The 24061-nt window shown below is 42.1% G+C and overlaps 1 protein-coding gene across 11 annotated transcripts in view; it reads left to right on the forward strand.

The window, feature by feature from the left end:
- The window catches only part of PAG1 (phosphoprotein membrane anchor with glycosphingolipid microdomains 1), a 115602-nt gene that overhangs the window by 68228 nt on the left and 23313 nt on the right, over positions 1–24061 (forward strand). The gene's annotated exons all lie outside the window — the stretch shown is intronic.

Here is a 24061-nt window from a genome sequence, read left to right on the forward strand (position 1 = left end):
TGTGTTTTACTCTACCTCACACACTGAATGAACAAATAAATGGCCAATAAATGAAGAATCTATTTGAAACACGATGACTAAAAAATGTGTAGCTCTTCTGGTTTGGGGCTCTAAAAGGCAGGCTTTAAGCAGTGCTAGGAAGATTACACTGCCTGCACAGATACTACAAAGTCTAGCACTGTTACTATCGTGTGCTGCTTGTTTCCTTAATCTCCTTGTTGAGAGACACACAGATTATTCATCTTAATCATCTATTTCCGCTGCATAGTAGGTACAGGAGGAAATACCACAGAGAGCTCTGTCACTGGGAAAACGCATCATTTGAATGTGCAATGCAAATATTTTAGCTAACCAAATGTAAACATTGTTTTGCCATGGGATGGGAAAAGACTGTCACAGACAAAAATGAGTTGACATAAGACTGACCCTGTATAGATGAGATACAAAATTGTGTTCACACATTTTGGTAATCAAAACAGAGCCCTTAATGAATTGCCTAGTGTGAAAGGGATTACAAACACAAATGTGCTTGACACAAGACAATCAGAAGGCGCTGCTGTATTAACGTTAGAAAGAAGGACTTTCAGGATTCATGGAGATCCGGGGTCCATGGGAGGGATGATGTGAAATGAGAAAGATGAGATGATGAAATATGTGCAATGGTAAGAACTAGAGAGAGGCTGGAGAGCCTGGAGGAGAATCTAAATCATAAGTATGCTCTGAATATCCGTGCTGCTACATGCATCTGGCTATGACTTGTGTTCACCTTGTCAGGACAGTTAATTCAGAAGTTTCCAAAGTTTAGAAGATGGTAGAAGCAACAAGGATACTAGATACAACAAGAAGCACTTTACTTCATTCACAGGCATGCTGTGGATTTTTTAGTCGGTGGATTCAAAGGAAAGCAGGGTTCTTAGGGAGCTCAGAGTGGTTGCTCATTAGCTCTGCCTACACTGGCTTTGTAAGTGCTTGAAGACTTACATTCAAGTGGTACTTGGTAGAAACCAGACATGAGGTTTAACTTTTGGTGCTGAATATAGTCCTGAAGAATAGTGCTGTAGCATAGGATCCAGAATCCTCCAGATACCACCTGACTTTATCATGCAGTAGGTGCTAAGCAGTAGAGAACCTAAATGGTCTTTGGATGTTCATCAGATTCCTGAGCAGAAGAAACAGCTGGAGATTATTTCATTGGCTTTATGTTCTGGCTTATGGATTGTTAATATCAGAAAATGAAGAAATGGCACAGAGGATTTAACTAGACTCCATGGATTGCGAGAAACTAGTTAGTTCTTATTTCTGTCGGCATGGGCCTATGTAGATGCCTAAGCAAGTAAGGTTTCATTATTGGAGCACCTGGAGGATTTTTTTATTTTTTCTTGTGTTACCAACATTGGGTAATATATTAACATCTGCCTCACATTTGCTACTTCTTTGTTCTAACAGCTGGAAATTTACATTTACACATAGGCCTCAGAGCTAAAAATGTCATTCCCTGGGTTAAAAACCCACACTGATTTTTGTCATTCTCCTTGTGAGGAAAGGAGAACTGGAAACACAGGAAAAAGACAAATGGGAAGGGCAGCCCCCAGATGATAAACGCATTCTGTTGGAGCACAGATTAATCATGCATAGCATAGCCTAAGAGTGTCATTGTCTGCTGTTACTACAGCAATTTAGCTGTAGCCAAATGAGCAGATCTATTAAGAGTAAAAATTATCTGAAGACAGCAGAAGAAACCAAATACTTAATTCATCAGTGAAGAGAAAAATACAATAGTATTTTTTTCACTGTAGTGGAAATTAAGAGCCTTTTCTGTGTGGATGAGAAGTGTTTTGCATAGATGAGAATAATTTTGACATTATGTTTGAATAAAAGTTCTGTTGCTAGAAAATCAATCATTTTACTCAGTAACTTCATGTAACTATTCTCTCAAATATAGATAATCCAAATTTCTTTACCTCCCAGAGAGATATATCAATTTTCATGGGAAAGTATGAACACATTCAAAAGTAAGAACTTCATTTTTTCTCTTTAGGAGCAGGAAGCTCATATACTTTTGCTGAAGCGCAGTATTGTGTGCTTTTCCCCTCCCCCCCCCCCCCCCCCCAGAAAAAAAGATCTAAAATGGCATATTTTAGCACAGAAAGAAAGGTAGGAACAGATTACTTTGTAGTGCTGAATTCATAGTGTCATTTTTCTAAAATAAAATAGCATTATTTGAAGAAGGGTTTTAGATGGCTGATGAGAGAGAGGGAATTTAAAAGAAGGAAAGGGAAGCCAGTTGAAAAATTTTTGGAAGGACAGTATAGACTTCAGGGAGAAAGGGAATTAGATAAAAGAATCTGTGAGAGTGGGAGTAATAATGTGAAGGGGAACAGACTGTGCTGGTGAGATCTTTTGGCCTAGGTTTTTAAAAGAATTCAGAATATGATATACAATCTTTGTCTTTGTTTAGGAGGGGGAATGGGAGTTTTTCCATTTACAGTAAAGTGGAGTAATAATGCCACTGCCCCAGCTGTTAAAATATTTTACAATCTACTTCAAACTGCTTATTTGTTGCAGTGTTAAATTATGGATCGTTGTGGTCAGAAGAAAGAGAGAAATTGGGATTGATCCCCCCAAATGGGGTGAAAGCATAACTTATGCTTCCCTGAGAGGGAATGGGACCGCTAGTCCATTCCAGCTTGTTCTCACTCCGTTTGGTAAGAGACTGTTTTTTAGGAAGCCTCTTTGGTTATAAGTGAACAATTCTCAAGGTTCACATCTGCAAGGGGAACTTGGAAGCCTCCATCAAAGCCAGGGATAAATAGGACGCATATTTTGAGCCTGAAAGCGCTGTGTGAGGGTGGCTGTGCAAAGCACGTGAGGGCCATGGCATCCCAAGCATCTCTGGCATACACTTGAGAACTGACTTGTGTAAGGCAGTGTTTCTGCAGAAGGTGGATGGGCTGCATGGCAGCTCCTGTGCCTACAGCTGCTTCAGAAGCCGCTTTGTCATCATGGTACATAGTAGTCCATGATCTTTGCCTACTTAGTCATTTCTATGTAACAATCTACACATTCATATCTACATATAACCTAGTCCAGACCGACAACAGTAGCTTTCAGCATTAGATAAATCTTCCCACCAGATTAATTTATACTTGCACTGTTATAGACGGTCAGTAACCTTAGACAACCCACTATCATCAGACTAACTTGGTTTCTTAGTTTTGCTCTTGTGGCACAGACAGGTAGTTCCATTTCAGTGTCTGTGAAGTAAGGATAGTATGCTCCAATAATATTTTACACTTACACACCACCTCTCATTCCAGAGTACTTTATAAATCTTATATATTCAACACCACTGACCTTTCACAGTCCCTTGAGAGCAGAAGAGCAACCGTTTTGCAAAAGCAATATAAACCACAGGAATTTTTTTCTCTATAATACTGGGGGGAACCCATTAATTACAGAATGAATTTTATGTTCCCTAAGCTACAGCTTCAGTTTGTATAGACCTTTATTGAAAATTTCCTCAAGGTAAGGTGCATAATCCTACATTTTGTGTACACCATTAACAAAGACCTAATTCATCTTTCCAAGACTGGACCTCTGGAAACGTTTCACTATTGCTTCTAAATGAACATAAAGGTATCACTACCTCTATACCTTGGCTGTCATTTTATCTGCAAATTGTCACCTCTTCCTGCAGGATCTGCCCAAAACATAGTCTGTATTCCCACTCAGTTGCTGAGGATCCTCCCATCTCAGTGTGAGAGGTGCAGCAAAATAGGTGTATCAGAAAACCTAGTTAATTTCTTTTGAGGGATTTAAATGTATCAGATCTTTTGGGGTATCAAGCTGAAGAAATTCAGCATGGCTATGCATTGGGCCAGCATATGCAGAGGAAAGATGAGCAAAGCCAAAGGAACAAGGAGGAGGGACAGTGTCAGTGAGTTAATCTTCCTGGCATTCAATGCCTCTTCCCATAAACGTTTAGAGAGCAGTCCAAAGCCTGCTGAGATTGGTTAGCATCTGTCCCTGTATCGCTGGAGCCATGGGGAAAGGCAGTGGTTGGTGAGGGAGTATGTGAGTGAGGTCCTTTGTCTGCTAGGGAATCCTTCTTGTGGTGTGCTTGTGATCCGGCTTATGTGCAGGACTACCTCGGTGGGGTCTGATTCCCTCTAATAAAAAACTCCAAGGGAGCTGCTTTTCTTATTTTTAAAGAAAAAAATAGATATGCAGCCTGTTCTAGTACAGTATTTGCCAAGCCAGCCGTTCTGGAGGTTTATTTGGGCCTTGTTTAGTCTTTTGTTTTAAACAGGACAGCAACATTTCTATTTTAGTTGTACAATTCAGCAAATGGATTACAAAACTGCAGTTAACTGAATGCCATGGATGGTAACTCAGTTAATAGTAGATTAAAAGAATCTTTACATTTTCAGTGTATTGTTTTGCCATTTATCTCTCTTCCTAGCTTGTCTGGGTCTAATGTGGTTTATTCCATTTAGGAGCATTACTGAGACAAAAAAAAACATTAAAGCAGGCATTGTAGTCTTTGTTTTGATTAGCACTCAAGGCCGCTAGATAATGATGCTTAAAAAACCCCACCACCTCATGTTTCTCTCATGGTCATTAGTACTGTGATCACCACCGACCTTTGTACAACAGTGTAAGTCCTTGATTTTTTTTCTTTCAAAATCCCAGAGCCAACTGTGAATTCCTTTAATATGGCCTGTGACATTTGAACTGTAACAGATCAAAAATAACAGTTCTTGCTCTTTCAGTGCTCATACTTACAGGAAATCAGATCTTTGTATGCAAGACTTTTGGTTAAAAACTATCACTACTAGCTAATATTTTGCAAAGCTATTTTATTGAAGTGATTTTCTTTCATTTTATTCCATGGTGAGACTTTCTAGACATTCAGACATGTACATGTTCTTCTCAAACAACACCCTGACCAGAGAAAGATGTTTGCTCCACTCCTACCAACATAGGACCATTTCAGTCCCAGACTGATACAGGCAATTAAAATAATTTCCTCACATCATGTTTAAACAGTGACATGTTTAGGACAAAGCCTCTCAGCACCTCTTTCCACCACTCGTCTGCACTCAGAGGATGAGCAGCTGCTATTACATGCTAATGTCTTTTGAGGGTGAATGGCCATTCTAGGACACGTTATTAACTATGTGCAAATGAGTGCATTTTCCATCCTCTTGTACAGAGTTGACCTCACATACTGTTCCCTTTACGGGTTTTAGTTTTGTAAACCAAAAAGAAAAATGAGAAAACTTATGAGTTCAATGAGTGGGGCTTGGCATCTTGAAGGATGAGGAATGTCCATCTGCAATTACATGCTCTGGCCATAGGGACCAGACCCCTCACCTTACAGACATGCAGTGTTGCAGATCTCTACGGGCAGAAGGCTAGCGAGGTCAATTAACATTTCTAATAACACAGGTGACATTTTACCAGTATTGCTGCATTTTACCTACTATGGATGAATACTGCTGTACCTGAAAAGAGGCACTCACCCTAGTTTTCATCCTTTATTCTTGCAGACCAAAGTTGCCCTTTGTTTTCACTAACCTGCCAGCTCCAGGTGCAAGAGCCCAGCAGTCTCCTGAGGTCTCAAAGCAGCTCATCAAAGCCTCAGAGGAGGCTGATAGCTTGTTTTCCAGAATGTATTTCTATACCGAGATAAAAATTGCCGCTTTTTTTCCCCTCTCTTCTTCCTAAAGAGGAAAAAAAATGTGTGCACGAAAGAAGTACAGCATACAGCGATTTGTCACAGACTTGCTTTGGCTTATAACTCTGCAATATTACTAATGACAGTGTGTTTCTGGCTACGGCCATCCCCGGGCCCCAGCTCCAACATGTAGGGGACTCATGAGGGACGAGTGACCAGGAGAGCTAAATTTGTAAAACATTAATTTTTGTTGGGCTGTTTCATGATTGACCAAACCTTCTGAGGTCTGGAGCCCTTTTGGAGCCCTTTTTTGTGGTTTGATCGTATTGCAGCCCAAGCCAACTAATCTGTATGGTTTGGGATTTTTTTTTGAGGAAATTTGCTCGCTAGAGCAACCAGTTCTGCTCTGTTCCTACTATTTGTTTTGTCTAGCCTTGCTCAGAGTAGATAACTAACGCAGTAGTTAAAATACCATCATGTTAATGCTTTTTGCTAGGAATGGAAAACTGCTTGTCTCGGAAGCAGTTAAGCATGAACCAGGCTGAAGAATGAGCTTCAGAGTGAAATAACCCTGGATTTAGTCACCACATTAACTGGATTTTTCCTGTTATTATTTTTAGTTAGATAGTTGCTGCAGTTAAATTAAAAGGTCTCTCCCAATTTCTAAAAAAAAGGAGAGAAACAAATCTTGAAAGATACTATCTTAATAAAATCCATTTTAAAAATGCATAAATCCTCACTTGTGAGTTCCTGGTAAACGTAGAATAAATTCCCACAGTTCATGATTTCTCCTTATTTATTTAATTTATTTGTCATTATAACTCTGAGTGAGGCTTTACAAAACCACAGGGACACAATCTTTGCCCTAAAGAGATTGTAGCTGAAATTAGACACAGCATACAACCAATGTCTTCAATAGACAAAGCAGGATTACACCAAATAAAAATGGTTCATACTGTGCATATTGTGTATGTTGTAAGCTTGTGATAATACAATTTGTTTGGAAAAGACCTGTTTGCCCCCCCCCCCCCCCCCCCCCCCCAATGTGGTGATAAATAACAACCTCTGCAATAAAGCCATCATTTGTCTTTGCTGGTTTAAAGCAGAAAATCTGAGACACCAGTGACTAATCGTTGCTATCCTAAGGGCAATTTAATTGAAGATCTGTATTTAATGGAGAATATGTGCAGTGGCATATTTGATTTTCTAGATGCTGTGGCCTCCAAGGATCTTCACTCCATATTTAGACCCTTCTTCTAGTTTAATGATATTGCTTGCCTTGTGGGTTTTTTACTACATGATGAAAGTAGAGCCTCTTGGAGGCTCTAACAGGACTTCCACACTTTCTTCACCCTTCATTTTGGGTACACAGTGGATGAGAAGTTTTAACTGAATTTTAAGTAAAGGAGCGTCTTAACTCCATACAAGAGCTCTTTTTCTACTATTTAGTTACAAGTACCTGTGTAATGTTTTGTTTCTGGGAGTAAACCATAATTGTGAAGTACATCATTGTTTGAGTGCTCCTCAGCAGAAGAGGCCACCATCCTCATGTAAATACTGCATATACTTATATCAAATCCTCAGGCTTTATTTTGGCATTTGAATATCTAGACCTTTTGTTTAATGGGACTTTGGATAACAAACTGAGGTTTGGCCACTATTTCCAGAGCTCTGCTAACATAGAGCTCATGACATCCCCTCTCTGGAGTGGGTAACACATCAGTGGTGGGAGCAACACGGGCTAGGCGGGGGGCAAGGGGCTGGAACCCCCATCACCACCTTCTCAGCCCCTTGGGCAGGCAAGGATTGGGGATTTTTTTTCCCCAGCAATTTGCTGAGATATGAAAGGGAGTTAGTGTACCTGTTCACCTACCCCACAGGATTCTGGTATGGCTAATTAGTCAATATTTGCAGAGCTCTGTGAAAATGCTTTAGAAATGCCAATTATGAATTATAATTACCTTGTGAAGATGATTGGGAGTCCACGTTTGCATGTTGATTCAGGCCACAGGAGAAAGTCTTTCAAATAATGGCTCTTACTTAAATGACTTACCTATTCCTTATCTCTTGTTGTGTAGGTTTTATAAAGATGATGAGAAACACTAGTTTACCCTCAGGAAAGACCAGTCTGACTGTTTTTAATAATGAGTTATGTACTTAGTCACAGTAGGTAAATTTACAAACCGAGCAGGACACACTTAGAGATCGATTCTGTCTGTTCAGCAGATGGTTTTACACAACAGGCACCAGGACGAGCCTGCTGAGACTTTAGAACAAATACTTCTAAGTAACATTGCCATAAGCCTGTTAATACAGTGACAATTACTGTTTTAAACTCTGCAGAGCTCCTACTTTATTTATATCCCATCTGTTTACTGAAGTGTAATAGATTTACTCTGGGAAGAGACTCAGTCTCAGCAGATTTACACTGAAGGCTGACATTTAAGTTTCAACTTACTTTCAAAAAATAGTAATTAATGTTTTGCACTAACTGCAGGACACTTAGCTGTTTTTTTCATAGCAGCACACCAGTGTTAAAGCAAGAATAGCCTACAAAAGAAGTCCATGACTGACAAATTTTGAAATTCCTGGAATTTTGGTGGCAACAAGAATACTTCTGTATTTTTCTTAATGTCTCTGATTTCTTCTTGTAGCTTTATAAATGTTGCTGGTCTCTTTAACTGGGTTTTTTTTAATTATTTAATAATTTAATTTATTATTTGCTCTACTTTCATGTAAATTTGTTGGGCAAATAGTTGCCTGTAATGCAGGTTTATTGTTTTAATGTGTATATGTGTATGTTAATGTTGCAGTAAATAAAAAGAAACTAGAGTTGCACATAATTCCACAGAGGAGACAAGGTTCTGCCTGCAGTTACTATATGAGAGGAACTGGGAACAGAATTAGGCCAGAAGTTCCCTGCATACCTATCTGTTTGCAGTAACATAAAATTGCAATGAGGAAGGATTACAGGGAAATGAGCACTTTAGAAGAACTTTTTTTTTTTCTTCAGAATATGGGTCTTTCGACAGTTGTTTGCTAATCCTATGCTTACACATGCATTCTGTAGCTGCATAGGGATGTTTAGCACCATGTTGATATGAGTCCACACATTGATGCTCCAATAGAGGGGTCTTAAATATTCATACAATTACTAGTTTCATGTGGGTTTACTTGCTTCTTCTTTACCCACAGTTCTAGGCACCATCAGATAATCAAACATTATAGGGTCTGGGGTAGTGAATGTTTCTGAAAATCTGGACATTCATCTTTTGTCCTTCCAGCTGGAAGGAGTGTGATGCTCTGGCGTTGTTCTACTTGGAGAAAAGTGTTCTGATATTAGACTGAAATGTTTCATCCCTGCATAAATCTTTACAGCTTTCTGAGAAGGATTTAGCGCTAAGAACATTCAGCCTTGTGTAAGAAATTAATGTAGAGAAAGATGCTTGTATCTGCGTAACAATTAAACATGATGTTACTGGTATGAGATTCAAGTGCAAATGAAAACTCCTAAATTGAAGCAAGTACCTGCAAGGCACCGTCAGGCTGTGTTGTAGTCAGTGGCGATCCAAGTCACCTTCAGGTGCCCACGCAGAAGCAGCTGGTGCCATTTGAGATGCCCTGGAACATCTGGGACACTTTTTGTAGTTTCTAATAGCTATCTGAGAAGCATGAGAGTTTTCTGTAGGTCCTGTGCCATGTCTGCCAACCACATCCAGACGCGGGTTGCATCTACCTTAAGAAAGGGTATTGAATACTGTTTTTAATGGCATAGGCTGTGCCCCTTGGCCTCCAGCTGCCACTCCAGAGGGCACAAATCGCCTGCAGTTCCTGCATCAAGTTGTCCATCTCAGTGGACAACTGCATAGACACCCAGATAGCTTGGATGTCCTCAGACAACTCAAGTGGTCCTAGCTGCCAGTGTTTAGGCAACTGATGGCATCCACGTGGGCTCGTCAGCTGCATCCCTTGTGAGGCTCCATTGCCTGGTAGTCCCTGGGAGTGCAGGAGGCTCGGACACGTCGTTCACACATAGGCACACTTGGGTATCTCATGCATCTCGTCAAGGATGGCTGACTTCACCCCATCATGTCACACATGTGGTGTTTCACTGAGCCTGCAGTGCTGCCTGGGACTTTGTTGACAGGAAATGAAAAAACTAGGGAAGGGCTGAGAGGAGGAAGACAGGAGAGAAAACTGTAGCTGCTGCCAATGTTGCTGCTCTGCTGTGCTCTGTAACTCAGCTGATGAGAAGCACTGTGGATTTGACCCATGGTGTCCCAGTCCTCCAGCCTCAGCTGCAGAGCCACAGATTGGCAACACGGGCAGTTAAGCCAAGTCAGAAGCTGCACCGGGGGAAATCAGTGACCCTGAGGCTTGATTGCTGGGCAGCACCAGCACAGAGGAATAAGCTGGGTGTCAATGACTGTCAAATGACTGTTCTTCCGAGACAGCAGTAGGTACTCTGTGGCAACTGGCTTGTTTTCTTCATCTGTTTGGGCTGACCTTAGAATTTTCCATCATCATTTTGCCTTTTCCTTACCTTTGCTTCACCTGCATTCACCAGCAGTGCTGCCTTTGCCTATTAGCAGTTGTGTACCAGGGGCTGTACTTTTTCTTCTTTTTGGCAGTTTCCATGCACATTTTGCTAGCTTTTTTGCCCCAAAACTTTTTGGTGCATGTCAGCATCTTATCTGTTTGCATGCACTAGGAACGATAGGAACCATGATCTATTTGGGTCTGTGCATGCCTGTGCATAACTATTTCAAAATGAGGGATTTTCTAAGAATAAATTTTACCTCACGGATCTGGTTCTCATTCATTCCCACATAATAATCTGTTAGCTCCCTTCTGCTATTTTTTGACTTGTGAAACCAAAGTGAAAAGAGTGATGAGTATTTCTGTTGGTTTTGCTTTCTTCCAACAAACTCAGTCTTCCATTTATTCTGTTCATTGAATAACTCACAGAAATACATAGCAAAGCAAGTAGTTTAGCTGCTGCCCCAAAATTAAGGTCTACAGTCATGTGTTACAAGTCAGCTGTAATTTCAGAAAAGACCCTCTAAAAGGATAGCATGGTTGTTTTTCTGAAAGTAGTGCATCAGTTTGATGTTGTGTCTAAGTAAATGCAGATCTGGATGACCTCTGCTCTTCAGGCAGTTAGCCAGCTGTTCATCCTAGTTGAGAAAATCTTTCAACAAAAGGAAAAATTAATTTACTGTTGTTGCCATCAAATTAACGTGTGTTTCAGCTTTCAATAACTAATGGGTCACCCTCTCGATTTGTGAATGGTTTCTTTGAGGTCTGTTTCCTTCTGCAGAATCTGATTGCTTTACAATAGAACTGTCTCGCCAAGTGACTGAAAAGGTTAAAAAAAGGTTTGTTTACCATATAGTGTTAGGTTATCCTTTAAAATGAGCCACGTTCAGGAGGATATTACAGCAAGCCTCAGCGCATCAAATTTCTCAAAGGGTAAAGATAAAAGAGATGAAATCCAGAGCGTTTGGTGAAGGAAAATCAGACCTGAACAGGGCATTATAGCAGTGATGTAATGGTAAATTGTAAAAGGTAAGTAGCTGTTGAAATTGCTGGGGTGTGGGGGGTGTATTGTAGCTGAATGTGTGCTTGAGCTGACTTTTCATTATCACATATATATTTGTGTTTTGTATGTTACTTAATGTTATTTATCACATTTTAGGTAAGCAGTCCTATTAATTCCTATCATTTCATTCTCTTTCTGAGGGAGTGTTGTCATGTATTTCTTGTCATCTGCTCTTTGTATTTCTGACATGCCCTACCTTTTTGCACCACTTGGGCACCCTAATATTAATAGGCCATGACCAAAGTGATCAATAGGTGATGATATCAGTACTGGTGATTTTATAAGGAGTTTGTGTGAGTACGTTTGATTGGTGTACTCTTACAGAAAAATAATTCACAGGGGAAGAGGTGCTAAAACAAAAACATTTCTCAGGGTGAGAAACTCTGGGCTGATGGCAAGGGTGGTGGTGCCCTGCTGGAAGCACAAAGCCCCGAGGTGGGTGGAGAACTGACGGCAGGTCGTGGAGTGGCAGAGGGTGGGTGGCAGAAGGAGGCAAGATGACAGAGATGGAGGCTTCCTGGCCATGCAAGAGTGATGGCAAGAGCTGCTTTTGTGGTATGTGTGCACATGGACGTGGGCACGGATCTCTGGTGCGTGTGTGTCTGCGTGTGCGTGTGCCTGTGCCTGCTGTGGGCACATCTGCAGAGCTGAAGGACTCTTCTTAGCTGCTGTGTGAAAGACGTGCTTAGTACTGGCCAGCCATACAAAGGCTTTGAGCTCGCTGTCTGCTCTTCCCATCATCCATCACCAGTGTAAGACTGTTCTTCTTCTTACCTGGTCTGTCTTGACTGTCTCTCCTGTCCCTGGAGAACAGTTATCCTGTATCCAGTATGGGTTTTCATCAAACTCCAGTCTTACTTTTCTTCAAAACCTTAACAAGACCAGGTTCTGTGGGGAAAAAGTAATGATGTGGGTCAGCACAAAGCCCAAACCTGGGAGAAGAAAAGCCAGGCTGGTTATTGATTGCATGAGATGATGTGATGCTTTGCTTGTCCTGCCTACCAGCAATTGCTTCTCTGTCATCATGTTCTGGCTGTTCATAACTCAAAAGCAGTAGCAAAACTGTTTGCAGGAGGCATGATGTATTTATCCTTCTCTCTGCAGTGCTACCCATATTGTAGTGCTTCCTGCTAAAAATAACACTAATGATAGTAACGTGGGAAAGCACAGAGGCAAGGGAAGTCTCACAGCGTTAGTGAGGCTTAAATTGCAGAAAAACTGATGCCAACAGGCAGCAAGAAGAACAGACTGGAGGAAGGGGAAAAAAGGAATTTTTTTGAGTCATTTGTTATTCATCAGATTCAAGTTTATAAGCTATAGACCAAATTCTGTCTACTGATTCTTGCTCGGGTGCAAGAGGGGTGTGTTTTTATTAGGGGTCCTGATTTATTCACGTTGAGGAAATGTTCTGTTAATACCAAGTTCACACTGCAAAGAGGTAGTTAGTAGATGACATTCAGACTGGAGATTTCCCTTGAAACAGTGTGAGAAAGTATTTTCTCAAGTCCGTTTCCCTTACAGATAGTTTCCTACTGTTAAACATCCAGCAGTCAGGAGGAAGACCCCAAAGCCGTGACAGGCAAGTGCATTCGCTGGATATATAAATGCAGTATTCATACATAGCTTTGTGGAGGATTTCTTTTCCACAGCGTATGAACCAAACATCTCAATTAGATCCAGAAGGGGAAGACCTGGTTTTCATTAGCTGTGAAGACTTTCAGAATTACATTAGTTGCAGTTCATTAGATCTTATAATTGTATTTGCTGTGTGCCATGATGAGGGAGTGAGGGGTTTGGGTGTGCGTGGGGGCAAACCAGCTCATAGACTGTTGCCACAGGATCCATGATTAGCTTCTGCTACCTCAGTCCATCGGGATCAAGCCCAGAGTTTTTATATTTCCTTTTCCACAGCGGGAAAGCATGCAGATAAAATGCACCACATGCCTGGACGTTGGTGTGGGGGCAGGAAACACAGCTGGGTTTATTTTGCCTCGCTACCCCACGCTGCTCCAGCTGGCAGGCAGGACAGTGCCTGCGCTTAGTGGGGAGGTGAAGCCACAGGGTCTGCTGGACTGTCACAAGCAAGTGGTGGTTTCATTTGCCTCAGCTCTGCTTCCAGTTGAAAGAACAGAATGACATCATTGTGCTAGTCTTGGAGAGAAATTGCATGAATGAAACGGGGCAACAATGTGGGGCCGTGAAAAGACCTGGTGTGCCAGTGCTGTGCCCACTGCGCGAAGGCTCAGCCACATTTTCTGTTCTGATGCATCAGCCAAGGAAGCCAGCTCAAAGGGGCGCATCTGAAGACCTTTTCCAGTAGGTCACCACACGTTAACCTCCCCTGGTTTTGTCTGTGATTTATAGGTATCTCCTTTTCCTAATTCTAGGTGTCTGAAAGTTCACTGGTCTATAAGAGAAGTCTACATATGACCAGCTGTAAAGGTCATACCTGGTCTCCTTTACCCATGAAGGTACTCCTCTCTCCACAGGCAGAAGATAGTCTTTACTGACCATTTGGAGCATACAGGCAGCAAGTTTTGGTTATTTTTAGATGGCTGAAGTTAAGGCAGCTCCTTCTCCCAAGGATCACATGGCTGTGTCTCCAACTCAAAGGAGAAAAGGAAGATCATGTAGATGTGGCACTGGCTGGGGACACGAGGTATAAGGGATCAGTTCTCATCTCTGCCAAAGGGCTCTTCAAAAACTGCCAAATCCTTCTTTGTCTCGGACATTTTTTTCATGACAGGGAAGTTAGTTATACAGGGATTCTCTCATATGCTGCCTTGGTCTTACCTAGGTAAAATGTGAACTCTTCAGGACAGGGACCATCTCCATCAGTGAAGAAGGTTCTGCATATATGAACCAAATATTTAAGAAAAGCTGACATTCCTGATGAAACAGAAATGCTAAAAAGGCAAAAATCACTGTATTGAATCAATTAGAGTAACAACAAATTTGAGCTTGAAATAGCTCCTCACTTTTACAAAGCACATCATAAGGTGAACACTGTTTTCTTAAAATTGGTCTGTCACCAAATTAAATGACTGACTGCTGCCTCTCTTGCTGTGGGATATTATACAGCTCAATTCTCACTAATTCCTTTTGCTTCAAGATTATTTAATCTTAAATATAACAGGCCCTTCTGATGTAATTTGTGCTCAGCCTCCAAGGACCATCACTTAGCTTCCCTGGAACACTCCTGTCTTCCAGGCTTTCATGTCTATACATTCTATACTAGCGTCAACACTCAGTAATCTGGGATTTTTATATTTAAAATTATTCTGCTTAGATTTTTCGAAATGAGAATGATTTAGGTGTGCTTCATTTGGGGGGGGGGGGGCAGGTTCTCACTCAAGGCACATTAAAAGGCTCTAATGTTGTAACAGTTGGATACAAGGCATTTTTAAAAATTCTCGCTTTAGGTAGCATTAATCTCACTGGAAATGCTAAAATTTTAGCAATCTATAAGTTAAATATTAGTGGAAGTCATTTAGCCTTCTCCTGTAATGAGATCTCTCAGGTGGGATCCCATAGATAGCATCTGGGTGAATAGAAGCCTGTTTTTAGAGATGTAAACATGTAGAAGTTGAATCCCACTGTAAGTAGGAGTCTTGGATTCTTTTTTTAAAAAAAAAAAAAAAAAGTCCCACTTCTTCAGCAGCATTTCTTTGGGGACAATCAGAACATTGTGTTTTGCTGCTGCATATTTTGCAATCTTCTGTACTTTTGTAAGTTCAGGGTCTTTTGGAAACTGGAAGTAGGCTCTGGGAAAGTATTATCTATCTGTTGTGTTTCATGGGCCTGATTCATACACCAGTTTGAGAACAAGTACGATTGCCGCAGATTTTAGAGGTCTTTTAGGTCAGATAAGAGACAATCTCTGTGTGTGCCCACCTCCCAGGCTAGGGGGGATTTCTTTAATTCCATTATTATTACCTGAGTTTGCAAAAGGGTTGCTCAAAATGTTGTTGCACTTGCAAAGACTGAAAGGGCACTTGGTATGGTAGAATTACATAAACAGCAATTATAAACAGGCTGTGTTTAATATGTAATAGCATCTAGTTCCAGGAAAAGCAAAGCTATCAGGAGTAGTTGTGCCAGAGCTGAAAAACACTTCACAAAGACAGCTTTCATTTCTATATGCTCTAAAGTATGCAGTAATTGTGGTCTAATTACCTCACTGCAGCCAGAAAGCAATATGGGATATTGTGGGGGTGTGGGAAAGAGCACAATATGCTACAATTAAGTTGTAGTCTTTGGCATGGTCACTCATCAGATAAGCTTTTCTGCTGTCACATTTGAGACAGTCATTATTTGGCTGCTAAAGCCTGGGGAAAATATGTGGTGGTGTTCCTAAGGAGCTGTTTCACAGAGGCTTCATTATAGGTTTCTTCCTCAGCAGCTGGCCAAGCCCAGCCGATGCTCTGCATTTGCAAGCTGTGTCCGCAGCGCTCCACGTTTCCCTGCTTGCGCTGGGGGGCTTTGTACTGCTGGTGGTGAAATGGGGGGTAACATTTTTACTCACTGTGGGATGAATTAGAGAGCTTTAAGTTATTAGTTTATAAACCTGTTTGCTCAGGACCTGATTTATAATGGAAGATACCTTTGGCAGAGATTTGTGATCACAGGGTTTATACACAGAAAGTGAACGTGGGGAATAAATGTCCTAGCTATGTGACAGGTTAGGGACATGATGATGCATATGTTTTAAGCCCAAGATGCAGACTGTGTTTCAGTGGGATATTACCATGTTCACACACAATTGTGCTCGCCTTTCTTTGAAAATCCAGTTTTGCAGTCTGCTAGAAAACCTTGCTAGTGACATCTCTTATTTTCTAAAATTCTTCACCATTTTAATAGAAACTATTCTGCCACCTTGAAGCAAGCACTTGAATTCCCAGGCTTAATTGTTCATACAGCTTCCCTTATTCTTCCTACTTTCCCAAATGTCTTTCTGAGGAGGAGAGGCAGTATGCAATGCAGGCTTATATGGAATTGCTAAAATTCTGGTAGGAATAGAGAGGAAAGTGTGCAATGAGAAGTCAGGTCAGCTTTGAATATGTTGACCTGGAGGTGATGTGGTCTGACAAGGCATGAATGAGCTGATAGGATATGAATGCAGATTGCGGTGTAGATGAGCATCTGCTGTTGCAAAAGCCATTTTTAGGTTTTCTGCAGTGCCACAGATGGATGGTTTCAGAGAGACTTGGTTTCTCTTTAGGAGGTGCTAAGACTTAGAAGGGGTTAAAAGTGACCAGTGTTTTGGGACTGTTCGGTTTTGTCTTAGATCTGTTTTTGCATTAAAGAGCACACACATCCTCTGATAAGCCAGCTATGATTTCTGTAAAAGTAGATACAGTGGGGAATTAGATCAGAACCTCATTATTCTGCTGCTTCACAAAGCAGAAACATGAACTGTTTTGAAGGCTTATGGCACGCACAGTCTCTGCAAGGCTCATCTGACAGCCTGCAACAGCAGCACAGTCCGTGTCAGTAATTCTTTCCAGCATCAGACTTCCAGGACCAGGCCTTAATTATCTGCACATCTGGTCTCCTGCAGCAGTTCTTTGCTGCTTGGAATATGGCATGTCTGTCTTTAACTGTTCTCGTTAAACAAGTGCTGCCACGGAAGCAGCTTAAAACACGATGGCACCAGAAGAGCTTTAATCTGTTGTAGGAAAGGGTTTGTGCTGATTTAGTGTACAGGAACCCCAAAAGTGAAATGCAGGAGGTACTGCATGAGAAAGGTGACCTTGGTGTGAGGGTTTGTGTAGTTCAGTACTGGATCTACATATAAACAGCTAGAAGCCAAAACAAGGCAAAGCAAATGCAGAAATAGTAACAGAAATTGGTCTTACAACTTTTTTACAGTGCATTTGGAGAAACTTCACAATCTTGATTCTAGTGGCGTTGTGGTGTAGAGAGGAGAAAGGAGCTCTAGCACAGGGGGATCGAGGACAAAAGGACCCACTGTTATCAGATGCTCGGTCTGAGATATGAAAAATCTGGTTTTGCCAAGTTAGAACAGCCCAAAGCATAATTTTGGCTGCAGTCAAAAGGCTCCTTCCCAAACTAATCCCAATCACAACTCGGGAGTTAGCTCTGGTCAGGGACCACTCCTGGCAGACAGTTTGGATACAACCACCACTGTGTGGTTAATAAGAAGGTTTAGCAATATGGGCTTGGGCTGTACCATGACCACTGGCTGCAGTACAGCACAGTTATCCCCGACATGTTTAATTTACTGCTATGGATGTAACCTTAATGTTCAGAATACAACTCCCACCAGCTTCTGCAGACAGGCTTCAAACCAGAACCTGCAGTAGGAGAAACCTATGAAAAGTGTGGCCCAAGTATTTTGCCCACACAGAGACGAATGCAGCCCTGATGGTGTCACAGAATTTGGGTCTAATGCCATATGAGGTTATGCTGTCAGGAATCCACCAGTGGTGGCAAGCTACAGAAAGGAGACACGCAGGAGCTGCCCTCCAGCTGCTCTGCCATTAAAGCATGGTGAGGCCATCTGGTAGAAAAGGTCAGAAAACAGTTTCAATTTAAAATCAAGAGGTTTAAAGAAAGGATGTTTGGGTGAAGTAAGGGTGCTTTAAGATCATTTTAACCCAATTCACCATAGTGCTACACCTATAAGCTCACATCAGAAGCACAAATGGCATTTCCCTGCCAACGACCTGGTATTCGCATGCACGCAGAGAACAGTCCTGGCATCGATACAGCTCTAGACTGAGTAAAGTACATCTGCCACGTCCTCCCTCCTCTCTAAATCAAGCGTGTAGTTTGATGTGAACTCTTGTTGGTGCAGGATTTGTGTTAATAGATTAGCTTCATTCGGGTGCTTTCTTTAGGGTGACCTGAGATTTTTACGTACAAGGGATGCTCTCAGTCTTGGGGCACTTGGAGATACACTGCACCCACTGATGCCTAAGCTGGGTCTGAAGTTGCAGAGGAAATTTTCTGGAGAGGGAATAAGGTAACAGGACCTCATTAGGTCTCCTGTAGGATGCTAGCTTCATAGAGAAAGTCTGTTTTTAGAATTTGGAGGAACAGAAGATAAAAGGATCTACATCCAGGCGTTTTACTTGCACCTGCAGGACTGTTTCTGCAGCTGCCTGTTTGTTGTAGCCTGGGTTTCTGTTCTAGTTTTGGGTTTGAATGACAGTGCTTGCAGCTGGATGTAGACAAGAGGACATTAGTTTCATACTTCTCAGCCCCTGTCTCAGTTTGTGGTTCCACTTATCTTGTACTTCGTCATTTCTTGGTTTAATGCAGCTCTCCAGGGACTTGCTACCGGAGCAGTAAAAATCTAATTTAAAAATTATGAGCCTCTTCCCCAGTGTCCCCTCTCCCTCCCAGGTCTGCATTGTTGGGGTGGAGGGGGTCTTCCGAACTGGGGGAACTCACTGATCGCTTTTGCAGTTTAGCAGCAGGTAACCGAAGGCACCGGGAGCAGAAGTGGTGGGAAGGAGGAGAGAGCAGCAGGAGACCAAGCAGCTCAGGAAGCAGCCCTGTAACCGAAGCTCGGTGCAGAGGCGAGTGCGTGAAGCTCCTGGCATGCCCCTGTTAGCCGAATCCAGCCTGACAGCCCAGGACAGGGAGTCGCGATCCCGCAGCCCTCCCCGAATCTCTCCTGTCCTGTCACATTTGGCTTCTCGCATTCAAAGTCGCTCAGTTGTCAGAACAATTTCTTCTCTTGCCTTGGCTCCATCTATAATTCATTAAGAAACCCAGAGAGGTGAAGCTGCCAGCTTCCCCTGCTCTTTCCCCTCTGGAAAGCATGGGCCACGTGTGGTTTGCAGCAGGACATGAATGAAATGGCTGCAAACCCAGAAGGCAGGGGGAAGGTGGTGGGAGAGGGACACAGCCATCTTCTGCTAGGCCTCCCCTGGCCATGGTGTCCGCCTCTCCAAAGTCCACCCCATACGCGCTTCACCGCAAGCTCCTTTGCTCAGAAAACCCAGGTCAGATCCTAGACCTGAAGCACACTGGATCTGTCAGTTCCTAGCCTTCAAAGGAGTTCAGGTCTCAGTCCAAGCTTTTGTAGCAGCTTCCCCACGAGTTAAAATGTTCACTCCATGTGCTCCCTAAAATTGCAGCCTATATCTTGGGCCCAGAACTGCTTCACCCCAGATACAGTTTTTTATTCTTCTGTTTGACAACAAATTTGCACTTGCACATTATACACTCCACTCATCACCAACTCGGGCTGAACTGCCTCAGCTCTGCTTTATCCCTGCAACAGCTGCAAGGAAAAATAACACATTATTCACCGTGAAAGTGCAGGTCATGCAATGAAATACCCGTCTTTCTGAAACCGCAAACATAATTGGGCACTTAAGTGCAATTTTGAGGAAATGGCTACAGGCATTATTTGTCATATACGTTCCACTTATGGCAAATATTGATGTCTAAAAAGCAAGAGAAAATTCCCACAAGAAGGAGATACTATATTCTGTACAGTGTAAGGATTAGTTTTCTGAACTGATTGTGGTTTTGAAATGTGAACGCAGTGTCATTTACATTTTGCCTTAGATGAAATAACCAGTTTTCTTATCCAGGTGTTCCAAGCGTGTCTCTACTACTCTTCCTTAGAGTTCAGCGTCACCACCAACTTGTGTGGAGATTTCTGTGGGAAGGGTACAACAAAAGAAATCATCTTGCAAGATAAATCACGTGGGGAAAAAAACAAACAAACAAAAAAACAAACCAAAAAACCCCAACTTCAGTTGACTGTTATTCTGTCTCAGCAATGTCTCTCTAAAGGTTAAATGACTCAAGTCTGGCAGTCTTTCGGGGTGGAGGCAGGACTTTTTCAAGCCCAGCAGATGAAAGGCCCCGTGTAAGCTCCATCGTTAGCAGCAGGGTTTGCATTCAGCCCTGAAGCATCCTTGCAAGAGCTGCAAAGCCCTGTCCCCGCATGGGGAGATTCACCAGAGGGCAGCACAATATCACTTTTTATTGTACAAGCAGGCGTTAACTCTTTCAGCTGTCTGAGAGCTTTTTGAAATTATCTGCTTGTTCTTCCATAGTTATGATTGCAAATAAGTTTCTCTTTAAAGCTAGCCTCTGAAGCTGCTCCAAAATCCATTATATTTGGCGTTTTAGTGTCCAGGCATCCACCAAGTGGAAGCAGCAGGAGTCCTGATGGTTTTGTTTTCAGTGCATCTCTCTGCCAGTTTTCTGTCCAGGGCTGGTCAGGGAAGCAGATGGGTGCTCACCCAGCATCACGTATTTCAGAAGCTCTCCTGTGTTAATAGCACCAGCCTGAGTGAATACTACTATTTCAGCTCCTTGTTTGGGAGGCATTATCCTCCCCCTCTGCTCTGCCCTGGTGAGGCCGCATCTGGAGCGCTGTGTCCAGTGCTGGGCTCCCCAGTTCAGGAGGGACAGGGAACTGCTGGGGAGGGTCCAGTGGAGGGTTATGAAGATGATGAGGGGACAGGAGCATCTCCCTTCTGAGGCAAGGCTGAGAGAGCTGGGCCTGTTTAGCCTGGAGTAGAGAAGGCTGGGAGGGGATATCATCAATGTCTACAGGTATCTTAAGGGTGAGTGCCAAGAGGACAGGGCTGGGCTCTTTTCAGTGGTGCCCAGTGACAGGACAAGGGGCAATGGGCACAAACTGCAGCTCAGGAGGTTCCACCTGGATGTGAGGAAGAACTTCTTTACTTGGAGGGTGATGTAGCACTGGCACAGGCTGCCCAGGGAGGCTGTGGAGTCTCCTTCTCTGGAGACATTCAAAACCCACCTGGATGCTCTAGGTGCAACCTGCTCTAGAGGAACCTGCTTTAGCAGGGGGTTGGACTAGATGATCTCCAGAGGTCCCTTCCAACCCTGGCCATTCTGTGACTCTGTGATTAAACAGTAGGAGTAAGCCCCCTGATGGCAATTCATGAGAAGGGTTCACAGAGGGTGAATGTAGGAATGCTTTTTTTGTATTATATTTATTTCTGGTTGTCCTGTGTGCTGAGCACCTTCAGGTCCTCTAGCACTTTTGCCAAACTCTTACTGTTCAAGGAGCTAAAAGGAGTCACTGGTCACATCTTGCCTGCTCAGCTTCCTTCATGTGGGGCTTCATCTGCCGTCAGTCTGTTCCAATTTATTACTCTGTTCTGCCTGCACAGGTAACTGGTGTCTCCAGCAGTTGCCTCCCCTGGTTCAAGTGCCACTGTACTTTTCCAACCTTTTCCGACCTCTGTCCCTCAATTTACAGTCACAGCTTCGGTATGTGAATTCTTGCTCTTTTGCTGTAGATTAAATGTATCTTCTGTCCTTGGTCATTCTCTTTACGCCATTTGGCTTCTGCCTGGCGGGATATCTCATGTCTAGCTTCAATCTTACACTTCACTCCTGACATTCACATGTAGGTCTCCCTCATCTCTCTCCCTCTGATCTCACTCCTTTGTAAGTTCAATCTCAACTCCATCTGCTCCTGCTTATCCCAATACTTCCTAACTCTGTACTGAAGTCTTCAAAGATGCAGCTTTTCCATGAAGCTGCTCCCCATGCATCCTTAGCTTTCCTGAGCTCAAATATTATCATTATTTAAAGGCCAGCAGCCTTAAGAATATATGTGTAGAATAGAAGAATAACTTTTCCTTCCATGTTAGCTTTTGGTACATTACTTAGTCTTCTGAGAGGCATGTAGTATTGTTCTTCAGAGTACGTATAAAATCAGGAACTTATTAGTAGAAATAATTTAAATTATATCTTTCAAGACAACTTTGTATCTGCTTTAAAACAAATAAACATGTGATTCTGTTTTAAGAAAAAAGAAAAATATTTTGCAATCCCTATTCTTTTTCTTATATTTTTATTTTCCCACTATTTGGAGGGGGGGGGGGAGGAAGGAAAAAAAGGTTTCATTTTCATTTGCAGTCTGTCTTTTTATTTCTTGGGAAAACTAAGGAAGACAACAAAAATGCTGAAAAAAGGTGGGTTTTTTTTCCAAGGAAGGAAGAAAATTCCTGAGGTTGTTTAGTCTGGAGAAGAGGAGACTCAGGGGGAATTTATCGCTCCCTACAGCTACCTAACAGGAGGCTGTGGGCAGGTGGGGGTTGGTCTCTTCTCCCAGATAACAAGCAACAGGACAAGAGGAAAAGGCCTCAAGTTATACCAGGGGAGGTTTAGATTGGATATTTGGAAAAATTTCTTCACTTCACTGGTCAAGCATTGGAACAGCCTACCCAGGGAATTGGTGGAATCACCATCCCTGGAGGTAATTAAAAAACATGTGGATGCGGTGCTTAGGGACATGGTTTGGTGATGGATTTGGCAGTCCTGGGTTAACGGTTGGACTTCAAAGGTGTTTTCCAACCTGAATGATTCTATGACTATTCTATGAAAATCAATATTTAAAAGGCAAAAAGATAGGAAAAAAGAAGGTAAAAAATCTTTCAGGAATAATTTTTATAAGCTTTAACAGGGCAGAAAATGTCTTTGAAAATTCGCAAGACATAAAAGTTGAAAAGAAAAATACTTTCTATTCAAAACACATAACAAAGCTTTGGAGCTAGTTAAGCAGCCAGTGCAGTGCACTTTGTAGTGTTTTCTAAATTAGGGCAGTCCATCACTTCTACAGGGATCCATCCCAGTGCATGGTGCCCCTGCACCTCATCAGACAGGTCTTTGCAGGAATTAAACCAAGTTTTCTCCTGACTAAATCTGATTCCACTTCTCTTAAGGTCTCACCGTTTCACAGGCAGTGATGTGGCTGTGACTTGGTGCAGAAATAACCCCAGTCTTGCTTCAAAATAGGGATGAGGCAGGGCTGTATCAGATTCACATCTGCAATATACATCATCTTTAGAGTGGCCATCTGTTGCTTTTACATGTTTAATTTTTCAAGCTCTACCAAGATAACCACAGAGGCACATTGCTCAGCAGTGGTCGTCCCCAAGGAGCGCTGGCTCTTTGGTGTCGGTACTCAAGGCTACCACTAAGACATGTATGTGCTTTGGCAAGGTGTATGACACTGCTCTTCCCATCCTGTGTATTTATGGGTTTGGAGAAGTTACAGATTATCTGGCTTTCTTATAAGCTGGCCAAACAAGAAATATTTAACTACACTTTGAAGTTTGTCTTTACAGGATCGGAAACTTTTTCCATCTTTTGTTCGTTTCTTCCCATTTCAAGTTATTGCAATGCCATTAATACCTAAAAGAAAAACAAAGCTTTTATCCACCATGGATAAATTAGGAAGAATTTGTTCTTCTTGGAAGGTGTCCAGAAGCCTGATCCTGCATGGTAGAAACCAATGAGCCCATTTTATGTAGGAACAGAACTGCTACTTGTAAAAGCTGCCCAGTCACGTAGATTATTTGTTAAGTTTCTTCAGCTGACTCACCAGATTTCCTTTGATGTGAATGGCCTTCTTCTGGAAATTAATCCTTTTTTTCATAAGATTTCAGTAACAAAATGGTAATACGGTGGGGTTTTGATACAGATATGACACTAGTACCTAATAGAATTTGCTATTACAAAGTGTGCTTCTGCTGAAAAAAAGAAAAATGTACATACATATTTCATATATAAAAATATGTATATGAAAATATGTGCATGAAATTAAAGTAAGTCTTAGTGGCTTTAGACGTTATTCAGTCTTATGTTTGTGCTACTTTTTCATTCCCAATAGGCAACTGCTCATTTCTTAGCCATTGTATTCTATTTCAGCATTCATCAGTCTTGAAGTCTGACTGAAACCCTGTAATAGACTTTGCATAACCTATTCCTAAATTTTGGAGAAATTGATATCTTCAGCAGTGCAG

This window comes from Falco punctatus, assembly GCF_963210335.1.
Source record: "Falco punctatus genome assembly, chromosome: 3".
NCBI lineage: Eukaryota > Metazoa > Chordata > Aves > Falconiformes > Falconidae > Falco > Falco punctatus.